The 12,059-nt window shown below is 40.3% G+C and overlaps 1 non-coding gene across 1 annotated transcript; it reads left to right on the top strand.

Annotated features, from left to right (window-relative positions):
• Positions 1-11,243: 11,243 nt before the first annotated feature.
• Positions 11,244-11,349, top strand: LOC121983439. The gene has a single exon (XR_006112492.1). It is a non-coding gene; the product is annotated as a small nucleolar RNA R71 (small nucleolar RNA).
• The last annotated feature ends 710 nt before the right edge of the window (positions 11,350-12,059 follow it).

Below are 12,059 nucleotides of genomic sequence, written 5' to 3'. Positions count from 1 at the left end.
GTGCTAGAACTCCAAAGGGTCTCGGCAATGGTAGAGGAGGAGAGGGAGAGGGAGAGCTTGAGGAAAAGGATGAAGTGAATTGCCTTGAATGAGAAAATGATTTCTCATTCACAACAAAAAGTGGCCGGCCACTTTCCCAAGTGTAACCCCCATTTTTGCATTAAGTGTGGCCATTAAGAGATTTGTAACCTCCATGAGGTGGCACACACATGTGCTAAACATGATGATGTGGCACCTCATCATTGGCCACTTAATGCCAACTCACCAATGAGGTGGCATAAATTCAAGTCAAACTTGGCTCTTCATCTTCCTCTCAAGTCAAGTCAAACTTGACTTAATCTCTCTCATGGTTGATCTAATCCAACCATTTAATTCAAGTCAATTTAATATAATGAATCTAATTCATTTAATTAAATTGATTCAATGAGTCATAATCTAAATTAGACTCATTGAATACATGAATCAACTTGAGTCCAACTCAATTAGCCCAATTAGGATTACTCTTAATCCAATTTGATTCATCAAATGAATCTAATCCTCTTGGTTCATCATATAAACCTAATCTCCATCTAATTGTCCTTAGTGTGTGACCCTATAGGTTCTTGTAATGTTGGCAATGCCCCTAAACCCATTTAGGAGCATAAGTAATGAGCGGTATCTAGCAACACATCATTACTACCCAAAGTTACAAGAATGTTGAGATCCAACATCACCTTGTGACTACTAATTGTGACTCCTCACAATATATGACTAGTGTCCTTCTATCCCAGACATCTAGATTGATCAATGTGAGGCATAGACCGTGTCATCCTCTGATCAATCTAAATCCTGAACTCCAAGTAGACTCACTAAATCAAATGAGCTTAATATCTCATATTGACTCATTTGAGCATGACCATGCACTTCGTGGTCTCACTCTATCAAGAATACCGATGTCTCTCCCATCATATAGGAGGGATAGATCCCATCTACATTACTCACATCCCTCCGCATAATTTGTTACATACCCAGTAATCGCCTTTATAGTCCACCCAGTTACGGGTGACGTTTGACGAAACCAAAGTACATAACTCCTTATGTAGGGAACCATGGTGACTTCAGGTCTAAGGACTAGTAGTCATACTAATAGCCACATGAGAAAGTATATGACACTCATATAACGATCCATGATACTTTCTCATGGTGGGTCATTCAGTATACATTCTCTAATGCATACCCATGTGTCAACTTGATATCTCTATATCCATGACTCGTGAGATCAAGTCATCGAGTTGACCTACATGCTAGTCTTATTGCATTAACATTGTCCCTGAATGTTAATACTCGACTAGGAATGATTAAGAGTAGTGTTCCCTATATCATCTCACTATCGATTCAACCAATCGATTGATATAGGTAAGAACCTTCTACTCAAGGACGTTATTATACTTAGTTTATTTAGCACTAATACAAGTAAGTATAATAACCAAAAACCAAATGCCTTTATTTATATAGAATATGATACAACAAGTCCAAAATACAATCATCAAATGATTGGCTCTAGGGCTCTAGCTAACAGACTTCTCTTCTGCCTAGCTTCACTCACTAGGTCTTTCACCTGACTTCACTCACCATGATTTCTCTTCTGCGTAGCTTCACTCACTAGGTCTTTCACCTGGCTTCACTCACCAGGATTTCTCTTCTGCCTAGCTTCACTCACTAGGACTTCTCTTCTGCCTGGCTTCACTCACCAAGATTTCTCTTCTGCTTAGCTTCACTCACTAGGACTTCTCTTCTACCTGGCTTCACTCACCATGACTTCCCAGTCAAGTATCCAGTCAATCGTGACCTACTTGACTTTCCTTTACAATCTCACCACATGAACAATTGCACCTGCAATCTCCATGTCTTGTCTCCATGTATTGTCAAACATTGAAACCCAAATATCAAGACTCCCCCATTCAAGCTCAGTCAACCAGGTCAACCTTGACCTAGGGAATATTGCACCAACAAATATTCCATATAGACAATTATACCTACAATCTTCATATATTGTCAAACATCAATTTAAACATCAAGACTCAACTTTGAGCCAACTCAAGCTTAGTCAACTTGGTTAACCTTGACCCAAGAAAAATTGCACCAACAAGGATATGGTCTCTCTAACTCACTGACAAACCCACGTGAAGTATTAATGCCAAAGTGGGTTCATGGGTCAGAAAGCCAAGTGGACTGTTGGTCATCTACCCCATTAGTAGGGAGATGGGTCGAGGATAAGGAGCCCAATTTTTGATTGGGGGTGACTAGACTCGTAAGTGACTAAATGGGGAGCTAGGCCGCTAGGAGGTTTGATCAACATTAGCCGATCAGAGTGTGATGGGGAGCTAGGCCTTATAAGTAGTTGAGTCAGGGAGCTGGGCCCCAATGGCGACTGTGTGGGGAGTTGGGTCCCTGGGTTGTCTGATCGGCAATAGCTAATAGTAATGTGAGATCAGATAGGGAGCTAGGCCCTTGAAACTTTTGATTGGCAATAGCCTATCGGAATGTGATAGCGAGTAGAGCTCCGTAAGTAGCTGAGCGGGGAGCTGTGCCTCACTGGCAACCGAGTGGGGAGCTAGGCCCTTCGGTTGTTTGATCGGAATGTGATGTGTAGCAAAACCTCATAACTAGCTGAGCAGAGAGATGGACCCCGATGGTATTTGACTGTGGAGTTGGGCCCTTGGGATGTTCGATCGACTCTATTTGATCGACACTGAGGGGGCTTATTGGGTAGGTTACTTAGGTTGACTTCTCTTAGACTTTGACTGCCACCTAATCTAAATTCGGACTCCACCCTGGTGCTCCTCATTATTCACCGTATCATAAGTATTCACCTTATATATATATATATATATATATATATATATATATATATTTGTGTGTATGTGTGTGTTTTTCTTCTTTTGGTCACTCTGTGAGGAATAGGTTATATTCACTATATATTTGCTTAATCTCGAGTAACCTCCTGCACTTGCCTATGTTTTTCCCCTTGACACTAGTTATCCTCTTTATACATGAGAGCCGAGCAGAATTACCTATGTTGGTTATTTCTTGCCCGATATATAACGACAGGGCGAGCTTATTGACTCAGTCTGCCTGGTCGGACGAGTTAGACGCCTGTATTTTTTGATCAACCTATCGTGACAGGGCGAGCCTATTCAGCCGATTTGCTTTTTATTTCATATGTCCTATGAATTTGAGCTTATCGAGATTTAAAAAGATTAATCACAACTTCCCTTGGGATCCCGCAACTTTTTCAGTTTGAACTTGTACTTCGGAAATGTCACCCTTCCGATTACAGGTGTACCTATTTTCGTATACCTAATATTTTACCTGTGTATCTACTGGTTTACCACAGATTCTTTCGTTCTTGCTTTTTTCCTTATCTGCCATTTTCCCTTCTCGATAATTGCATTGAGGGTTTTAGAGATACATTAAGGGTTTATCCTGTCGTCTTCCTCCTCTACGACATCCCTTCTTTCTCTGTTCCATTCGTGGTTCTCCTTCTTCCCCTAATCTTTTGTCCATGATGGCTTCTTCTTCTTCCTCCTCTTACTGGTTTACCCATTATTCTTCCAGTGCTAGTGAGTCGGAAGTTTATGCAATGCGCTTAGATTATGGATTCCCTTCCTATTTGGTCCTTCCTACTCCAGCAGATCGCCCCTATCTTCCTCCTCTAGGGAATGTCGTTGTCTTTTGGGAACAAGCAATATCCGGATTTTGGCTTCCTCTTCACCCTTTCTTCATTGCTGTAAGTCAATATTTCAGTGTACCCCTAAATCAACTCATTCCTCAATCTTTCTCTATATTATCTGCCTTTGTCGCTGTTTCTCAATTACTTGACTTTCCCCCTTCTCCCCATTTGTTCCACCAATTTTTTGTTCTCCGTCAAGTAGAAGATAGCCTCTTTAAGTTCCAGAGCCGTCCCAAGGCTATCTTATTCAACAAAATCCTAACACAAGCAGAATGAAGACAAAAGTTCTTCTTTCTGCGCCTTCCTTCTCCTCCTCCATACCCTATCATTTGGCAATGGGCTCTTCCCGCTCTTCCCAATCCCCAGGATGATACTACTGACTCGACCTTTTATGCATCCATGTCGAAATTGAAAGGGGTTATATTGGTGATGCAGGACTCTGATTCGAGACGAGCATCTCGACGTCAGATTTGACTGGATTAGACCTTCTATTTGAGGCAGGTACCTTAACTTATCTTTTAGATAATGTCATGTTGATATGCTTAGTAGATTTTAACAAGTAGTAATAATTATGTTTATATCTGCATCGGTATGTCACTATTTGTTTCCGAGCATATTTTGTTTGTTACCTGTTTAGCATTCATGCCCCTATTTATTATTTATGTTATAGAGGTAGTGACATACCATGCCATGTGATATACCAGACTGGTTAGATACTATACCTGACCTATGTACCTAGATCATATTATTTGATCCATGTATTTGGTACATATTTTTATGGAGGTAGATAGGATCAGGATATTTCTATGCTTAGTGTCATACATCATTACACATGATTGTATGCTGAGCGATTGGCAGCTCCATTATTATTAAGCACATCACCAGTTACATGGATCTACACACACAACCACTCATGGGTTAGTGGTTTTTATTCAGGCAGGGTGTGTTGCAGCAGGTTGCTTTGTTTGGCTCCGTTTGTCCGCTCATGGGTAGTGTGATGCAGCGTGGTAGTCAGCAGGGATCCCTCCTCTACATTGTCTCAGGGAGATGAGAGCATTGCGCTCCCCCACTTATGATTTGGGGTAGGAGGATAGGTGTACTCCGACAACATCTCATCCACTCGGTCACTCATCAGGAGTAGTGACGACAGAGTGCACGGTTGTCACAGCCCTACCCACTCGGTCTCACCATCATGTGTGAGATGGCTGATTGACATCAGGGGTGACCAGGACATGCCATTGGTATCATATGCATGATGCATTTATTGCTTGTGTTTACTGCACTTTGTTTGCTGTATATTGGATGGATGCATTTGATTGACATGCATACAGGATTATGATACTCCTCAGTCTTACAACCTTGCTTTTCCTTATATCCAGGTCCTGGTTAGTACAGATACTCCTTTACCTTACAGTTTTTCATATGATATTTATTCAGGAGACTGTATGTATATTTATTATTGCTGGTTATTATTTACTATGCATGTCAACTAGGTATCGGCTGAGTGTTGGACTCACCCCCCGTTATTACTATTTCAGGTTGAGGCTGTTCGGAGGAGTTCTAGTTGCTAGTCCTCCCACCACTTCGCGTTGCGACGAGTTCGCACATTTTGGTTTATGTTATTGTCTATGTTATTTAGACTTGTATCTTTTGGTACTTGGATCTTGTACGATCTCTTAATATAGATGGGTTTTCGTTTGGATGTATGCTGGTGATTTGTGTTTTATATGTGTAGTTGAGTAGGGTATCAGATTTGTGTTTTATGGGTGTAGTTGAGTAGGATATTTGAAATGATTATCTTGTCATTACTTAGGTTAAGGTTTTACTATTAAACTATGTGGGTGTTTGCTTATTTTTATTGTTATTGTTCCGGCTGTGTTGGCCGAGGTATATGTGGCCTTGAAGGCATTGTAGAAAGTTTCATATTTTCACCCGTACAGAGGAGATGCTGCCAAAATTTCTTCTAGCAGGGACTACCTGGGGCATGACAATATTATTGATATCAGAGCCAGGTTTGCAAGTCAAACTGGTATTTTCAGATTTGTACAGATTTTTGTTATATTCATGTTTCAGAATTTCGTTTCGGATTTGTACGGATTTCCGATGATTTCCTCGTTTTGAAATTTCTGAGGTTAAAGAGGGGGACTGGACAGCGGCGGAACATCTCCAGACAACAATTAGGTAAAAGGTAATTTTATAATTTTTGTTACTAGTAGTAATATTTACGTTATAATTGAACATATATGAGGCGAGGTGCTCGTGCTCCTATGCCGAGACGTGGTACAGGACGACCACGCAAGAGGACGTTGGAGTCCCTGGCAGCAGAGTCGCCAGAGAAGTCTGCTGGGGTTGAGCCTGTCAGTCAGGGATAGACTCCGCATGGTACTGCGGGCGCGTCAGGTTCTCAAACTCCGATGTTTCAGAGGTACCTACCTCGATTGTACCCGTCATACCCACTCCTACGATATTCACAGTGCCACCAGCGGTGCCACCTGCGGCGTACCAGGCACCACCGCCACCGGTGCCTACTGCACACCCGACACCCGCACAAGCAGTAGTGTTACGATTCCGCAAGTGCACGGATTCGTCGTCAGTAATATAAAAGATTGTCGAACCCATAGGAACTATTGATCAAGCACTAGTTAACTTCGCACGACGAATTATCTAGACGAACGTAAAAGTAAAAGAAAGAGAAGAGGGAAGAGAGAGAATAGATCTTGGAGGGAATGAACTTTGGGAGATGAATTCTAGGATTTTATTTTCATTATAATGCTAGGAGATATTACATAGATTACTTAGTTTCTACCCTCTATGTCCATACTTTTGCAGGAAGTTAAATTGGTCAATATCCCTAAGTATCGAATAGAGACGATTCCTATGAAATCCTGTAACAGTTAACCCTTGTCACGAGGGCGCCTCGGTAGATCATAGGAGTACATTTCTAGTAATTAACAATAAGGATAAAGGTAGAGATTTGGTACAGTTTCCTACTTCCTTATGGAGGAATTGCCTCTCCTTTCAAGAGAATGTCCTAGACGTCCATGAACGGGTTACCCTTGTCACTAGGGCCCCTCGGGTGTACAATCTAGAGCACTCTATCTACGAGAGCGGCAAATCCTAAGGGATTGTTTATCCTTTTAAGGGAACGTCCTAGACGTCCGGAAAGGGTTACCCCTATCATTAGGGTACCTTGGTCAATACGCTCTAGGGCATCCCCTTTACGTGATTAACAATCCTCCACATCAATCAACAAAGCATGCAAATAAATATAAATACGTCACGCACACAATGCACGAACAAGGCAATAACATGTCATTGAATAGAAATGTGGTGAATCTATATAGTTCGACATCTCCATCACATTACAAATACTCCCTAATCCTAGAAGAGGAGATCTACTCCATGGTGAGGGAAGAACAACCCCAAAGCATAAAGTAAAGTATACTTACAACCCTTGATGTGAGAAGAAGGGGAAGAAGAGATGCTTGCCGAGGTTTCCGATGTCTTGGGGATGCCTCCTCGCTCTGGAGATGGAAGGAACATTAGGAGATGGCGGTGGATGAAACTCTAGGGTTTCCCTCGAAGGGGAGAACCCTTTCCCTATGAGAGGGGCGGAGTCCCGAACCAAAGATGTCTCAAAGAATGAGGATCTTGACCATTTTATACCTCCTCCAAACTGCCTAGGAAAACCAGGAAAACAGGGGTCCGGTAAACTGAGTTTTTCACCCACTAAACCAGGTTTTCTCATGATTCACCCTAAACCAAAGTTGTAGCTATTGATATTATATTCAATCTGATACTTGGATTGAGCCCTGTCTCCAACCGAGCCGAAAGGTATGGTGGTTCAAAGTTTGGTCTGCAGTCTGGGCGGAGGTCCAGTTGAACCCGCGGTTGGGAGGCACGACCATACCATTTACCATGGGCAGATAAGTCTCTCTCTCTGTTGGTCCTAAAAAAAAGTTGTAGATCTTGAAGTCAGCTACGTTTCAGTATAAAGAACAACCCGAAACTCCAACAAAGCACAAGTTATGGCCATTTTATGAACGGTCTGCAATCTGTCATAATTTAGCACAACTATGTTTTTGGCGTGTCACGACCCTTGTTCTTCGTCACATGGTCGTGTGGAATCCACACGACCTCACACGACTCCCTCCCGGATTGAGTCACATGGCCGTGTGGATCACATGACCATGATCTTCTTCGTCTCTGCCAAGGTCACACGACTGTGTGATTTCACACGGTCATGGCCTTCCTCTGCTATGGAAACTTGGCACGGCCGTGCCATTTGGCACAGTCGTGTGCTGCCTGGCTACGGGGAACTTGGCACGGCCGTGTGAGTCACATGGCCATGGACTTCTTCACATTTGATGCTAGCATGGCCGTGCCATTTGGCACAGCCAAAACATACCAATGGCCACACGACCGTGTGGCATACACGACCCAGGATGGATTTCTTCCGGAGTTGCTCCCGTATGTATTTTTGCTCCATTTTTGCTCCAAATAGTGTCCTGTCAATCAAAACAAGCAAAGAGCAGATCTCCAAACAGAATATAATGAAAGTATGATATTCTAATGAAATAAGGTGCAATAAACATAGATTATGCTAATGAAATACGAGTAGATGTGCGTCTAAACATGCATAAAAGTGTATATAATCTACGCACATCACATCCCCAGACTTAAACCTTTGCTTGTCCTCAAGCAAAACCCGCAATCTAGATTCATGTGGTTAGATAGTTCATCATAATATCTAGCAAGTCAAACTAATCCTATCAAATGATTTCATTGGTGAGCAAGATATAAAAGTAGTTTGAGTATGACCTAAGTAGTAGTCCTCCGTGCTAAGTGCAATAATGGCCTATGTTTATCAAGTTTCAATCCCTAAGCCTAGTCAAGTCGTCATAGAATTGTTTTCCTTATGTTTTCGGTGATAGGCACCTACCTGCCAAACGCTTGGTTCATCCTTCTCAATCTACCCAAGGTCTCAAAGGCGTGCTCGATATCAATAGAAACATAGCAGTTATTTCCCCAGTAACCTAACTCGGTCTCAAAGGGGTAACTTGCAAGTTTCCACTCACGACAACTATTTTTTATATCCCTTATTCAACATTTTTTTTTCATTTCACTTTTTTCCTTTTCAACTTTTTTTTCTTTTCATTTTTCCTAAGTGATTGCAAGGTGTAACACTTAAACACTGATATACATAAGCACAAATGTTGGGATATTTTAATTTTTTCAAATGAGCTTTCATGATTCGAGCCTCATCCAGTAACCAAAATGTAGTTTGAGAAATCACCATGAAAACACTAGTACTAAACAAGTTCTATGAATCATGACTATTTTCAGAGTTTTCTACCATTAAAACTAGGTAAAGTGTAAGAGATCCTAAAACAAGGCCAATACTTAAACTCTTATAGTAAAACATTGCTCACTTCATGCTATCACAGATAGAAAAAGATATATCACTAAACATACTAGCACCATAAGTAACCAATAAACCACATAAAATCTAGAATAAACGTGCTAGTATTTTGCAATAAGGAACAAACAATCATGATATGATGAATGATGCAACTAGCAAATTTTATTATACAAAAAAAAAAACTAGACTAAACCAAATGCATCCCCCCAGACTTAAACTTTTCATTGTCCCAATGAAAACTAAAAAAATAATATGGAGGAGATTAAAAGTAAGAGAAGTTACCAAGTGATGCGTACCAAATGCCCATGTCATTAACTTCTCCATCATGAAATTGTACTCCTCCTAATCTTTGAGTCCTATAAAAGAAAATTGACAACAAAAATTAAGTAGAGGATACATGCTTATTATGAGGAAAGAGATGAAAATAAAGAATAACTAAAGACAAAAATGAGAAAGAACTTGGGTTGCCTCCCAAGAAGCGCTTGTTTAAGGTCATTAGCTCGACCACCTCATTAGATTCATCAAAATCTCGCTCTAGGAGGGCTAAGATATTTCAACACCTTCCTACCAAAGGCTCTTATTGTGGAGAGATCTTTCATCAAAGGAGCTACAGAGTAAAGTATAACTCTCTCCATTTTCATCTTCCTTGAAGTTCTTTCAGGTGGTCGAAGATGGTTCAGTCTGAGCTTCCAACTATAGGCCTCTTGAAAACCTACACACCCAAAAAAAAGGCAAACCTCCCACAAGCATGTAATATAAGAAGGAACTAGAACTGTATTAGTATGAACTGAATATGTATCAAAAATTGAATCACATCCAACAAAATCAATTATAGGTACCTCTAGAAAATTTTCCAAAAGATCGCTAGAAATACTAACCTTGCATTGCTGAGAGATACTTGAAAGTTCTAAACGTGTGGATGTGACTTTTGAATCTTGTATTGGCTCTAGCTCTGGCTCAGGTGGTGGTGTAAGTAAAAGTGGTGATTCTTGGGGCTTTGCTTCTATTGCACAAGTCCCTACACATTCATCCACAACATGTTCAATCCTTGCAACTCTCATAATCTCGGAAGGTTGTGTGGATAAAGGAGGTGATTCTTGAGATGATGCTTCCACAACATAGCTCCCTACACTTCCTTTCATAACATCATTATCAACATAAGCATCAAAAAATAGACCAACATCAATATCCTCAGTGGGAGAATCATCTATAAGAGGATCACTAACTTCATTTATAGTTTTAAGTTGATCTACCACATCACATTCATCATCTGAAAATTCAATTTCATCATAACACCCTGTAAACCCAGAAGGTAAATCTGAAAACTCATTGTCCACTGCATTATCATCACAATCTTCATCTGAAGAGTCCTCATCTTCATATATATCCAGAAATCTACACTCAACCATATTAGTGTCACAGAATTTGTCAAAGTCTTCATTTTCATTGACCCTCACTAGCCTTTGTGGAAAATGAACCTTTAGTAAAGGTCTTGGAAAAGGTACTTCTTTTCTCCCATATTCCCTTTGAGCTTGCATAGGAGGTCCATCTTGCTTATCTAGTGTAGGTGTCATCAACCGTTGAGGAAAAGGTACTTGTGGCCTCTGGAAACTTTTTGGAGTAATGGAACTGAGTTCTTGAGGTCTTCTATTGTTCTTCTCCTCAATCCTAAACAAATATTTCTTCAGAAGTTCTTCATGATTCTTGCCACTTCTCAACTTAATATCATTATCATTTACACTAAATCTTATCTGTGTAGGAGGAAGGTCTTCCTTGAACCATTTTGAAACTATGCTATTAATCTTTTCCCCCAAATGTTTGAACTCCTCATTCTGTGACTTGTGAATTTCATCATTCTTGGGTGGTTGAACTGCATTCTGTTTGACATGCTCTCTTGCATATATGACTTATACTTCTTGAATTTCTGAGGGAAATTCCATCCAACTTTTGCTTGACCATTCATGGAAGTTCAATGCTACTTGATCAATCAATGTATATGCTTCGTCTACACTCCTGTCCATAAAAGAACCTCCAGTTGATGAATCTAACAAACACTTATTTGAGAAAGAAATTCTCCTATAAAATAGGTGCAAGGTCAGCCATTTCTCCAAACCATGATGAGGGCACTGTCTTTTTAGACTCTTGAATCTGCCCCATGCTTCAAATAATGATTCTCCATATTCTTGAGCAAAATTTGTGATGTAATTCCTCATATAAATTGTTCTACTTGGAGGGAAAAAATGATCTAGAAATTGCTTCTCCAATTGTTTCCAACTTGTGATGCTTTGAGGATGGAGGGAATATAACCAAGTCCTTGCTTTATCCTTGATACTGAAAGGAAATGCTATTAAATGAATTGCATCTGCTGACACTCCTTCACAGTTCACCATATCACAAAGCTCTAGAAATGTCTCAAGGTGCAGATAAAGACTTTCTGATGCTTCTTCTCTAAATTTGTGACCTTGTATCATGAAAATTAACTCTAGGTCTAGTTGAAAACTCTCTACTTCAATGTGAGGCTGCACAATGGGAGATAAAAATCTTGCAGAAATGAGTGTAGAAAAATCTCTTAAGGCTCTGCTTGACATGTTAGTGCTCATGGATATCTAAAAAAAATTATGAGAAAAAAAATGAAGAATTAAAGACAAGAAGTAAAATGCTATATGAAAAACAAGAAAGACAATGCAGAATTTAAATTGCAAGAAAAAAAAGTGCATCAAGAAAACAAGGAAGAAAAAGCAAAAGGAAAAATAAAAACATCTAGAGTAACTCATATGCTAATCAACTAATGTTAATGCGAACAGTCCTCGACAACGGCACCAAAAACTTGTTACGATTCCGTAAGTGCACGGATTCGTCGTCAGTAATATAAAAGATTGTCGAACCCACAGGAACTGTTGATTAAGCACTAATTAACTTCGCACG

The sequence above is a fragment of the Zingiber officinale genome, chromosome 5A (genome assembly GCF_018446385.1).
Source record: "Zingiber officinale cultivar Zhangliang chromosome 5A, Zo_v1.1, whole genome shotgun sequence".
In the NCBI taxonomy this organism is placed as follows: Eukaryota; Viridiplantae; Streptophyta; class Magnoliopsida; order Zingiberales; family Zingiberaceae; genus Zingiber; species Zingiber officinale.
This window is presented reverse-complemented; position numbering and strand designations above follow the sequence as displayed.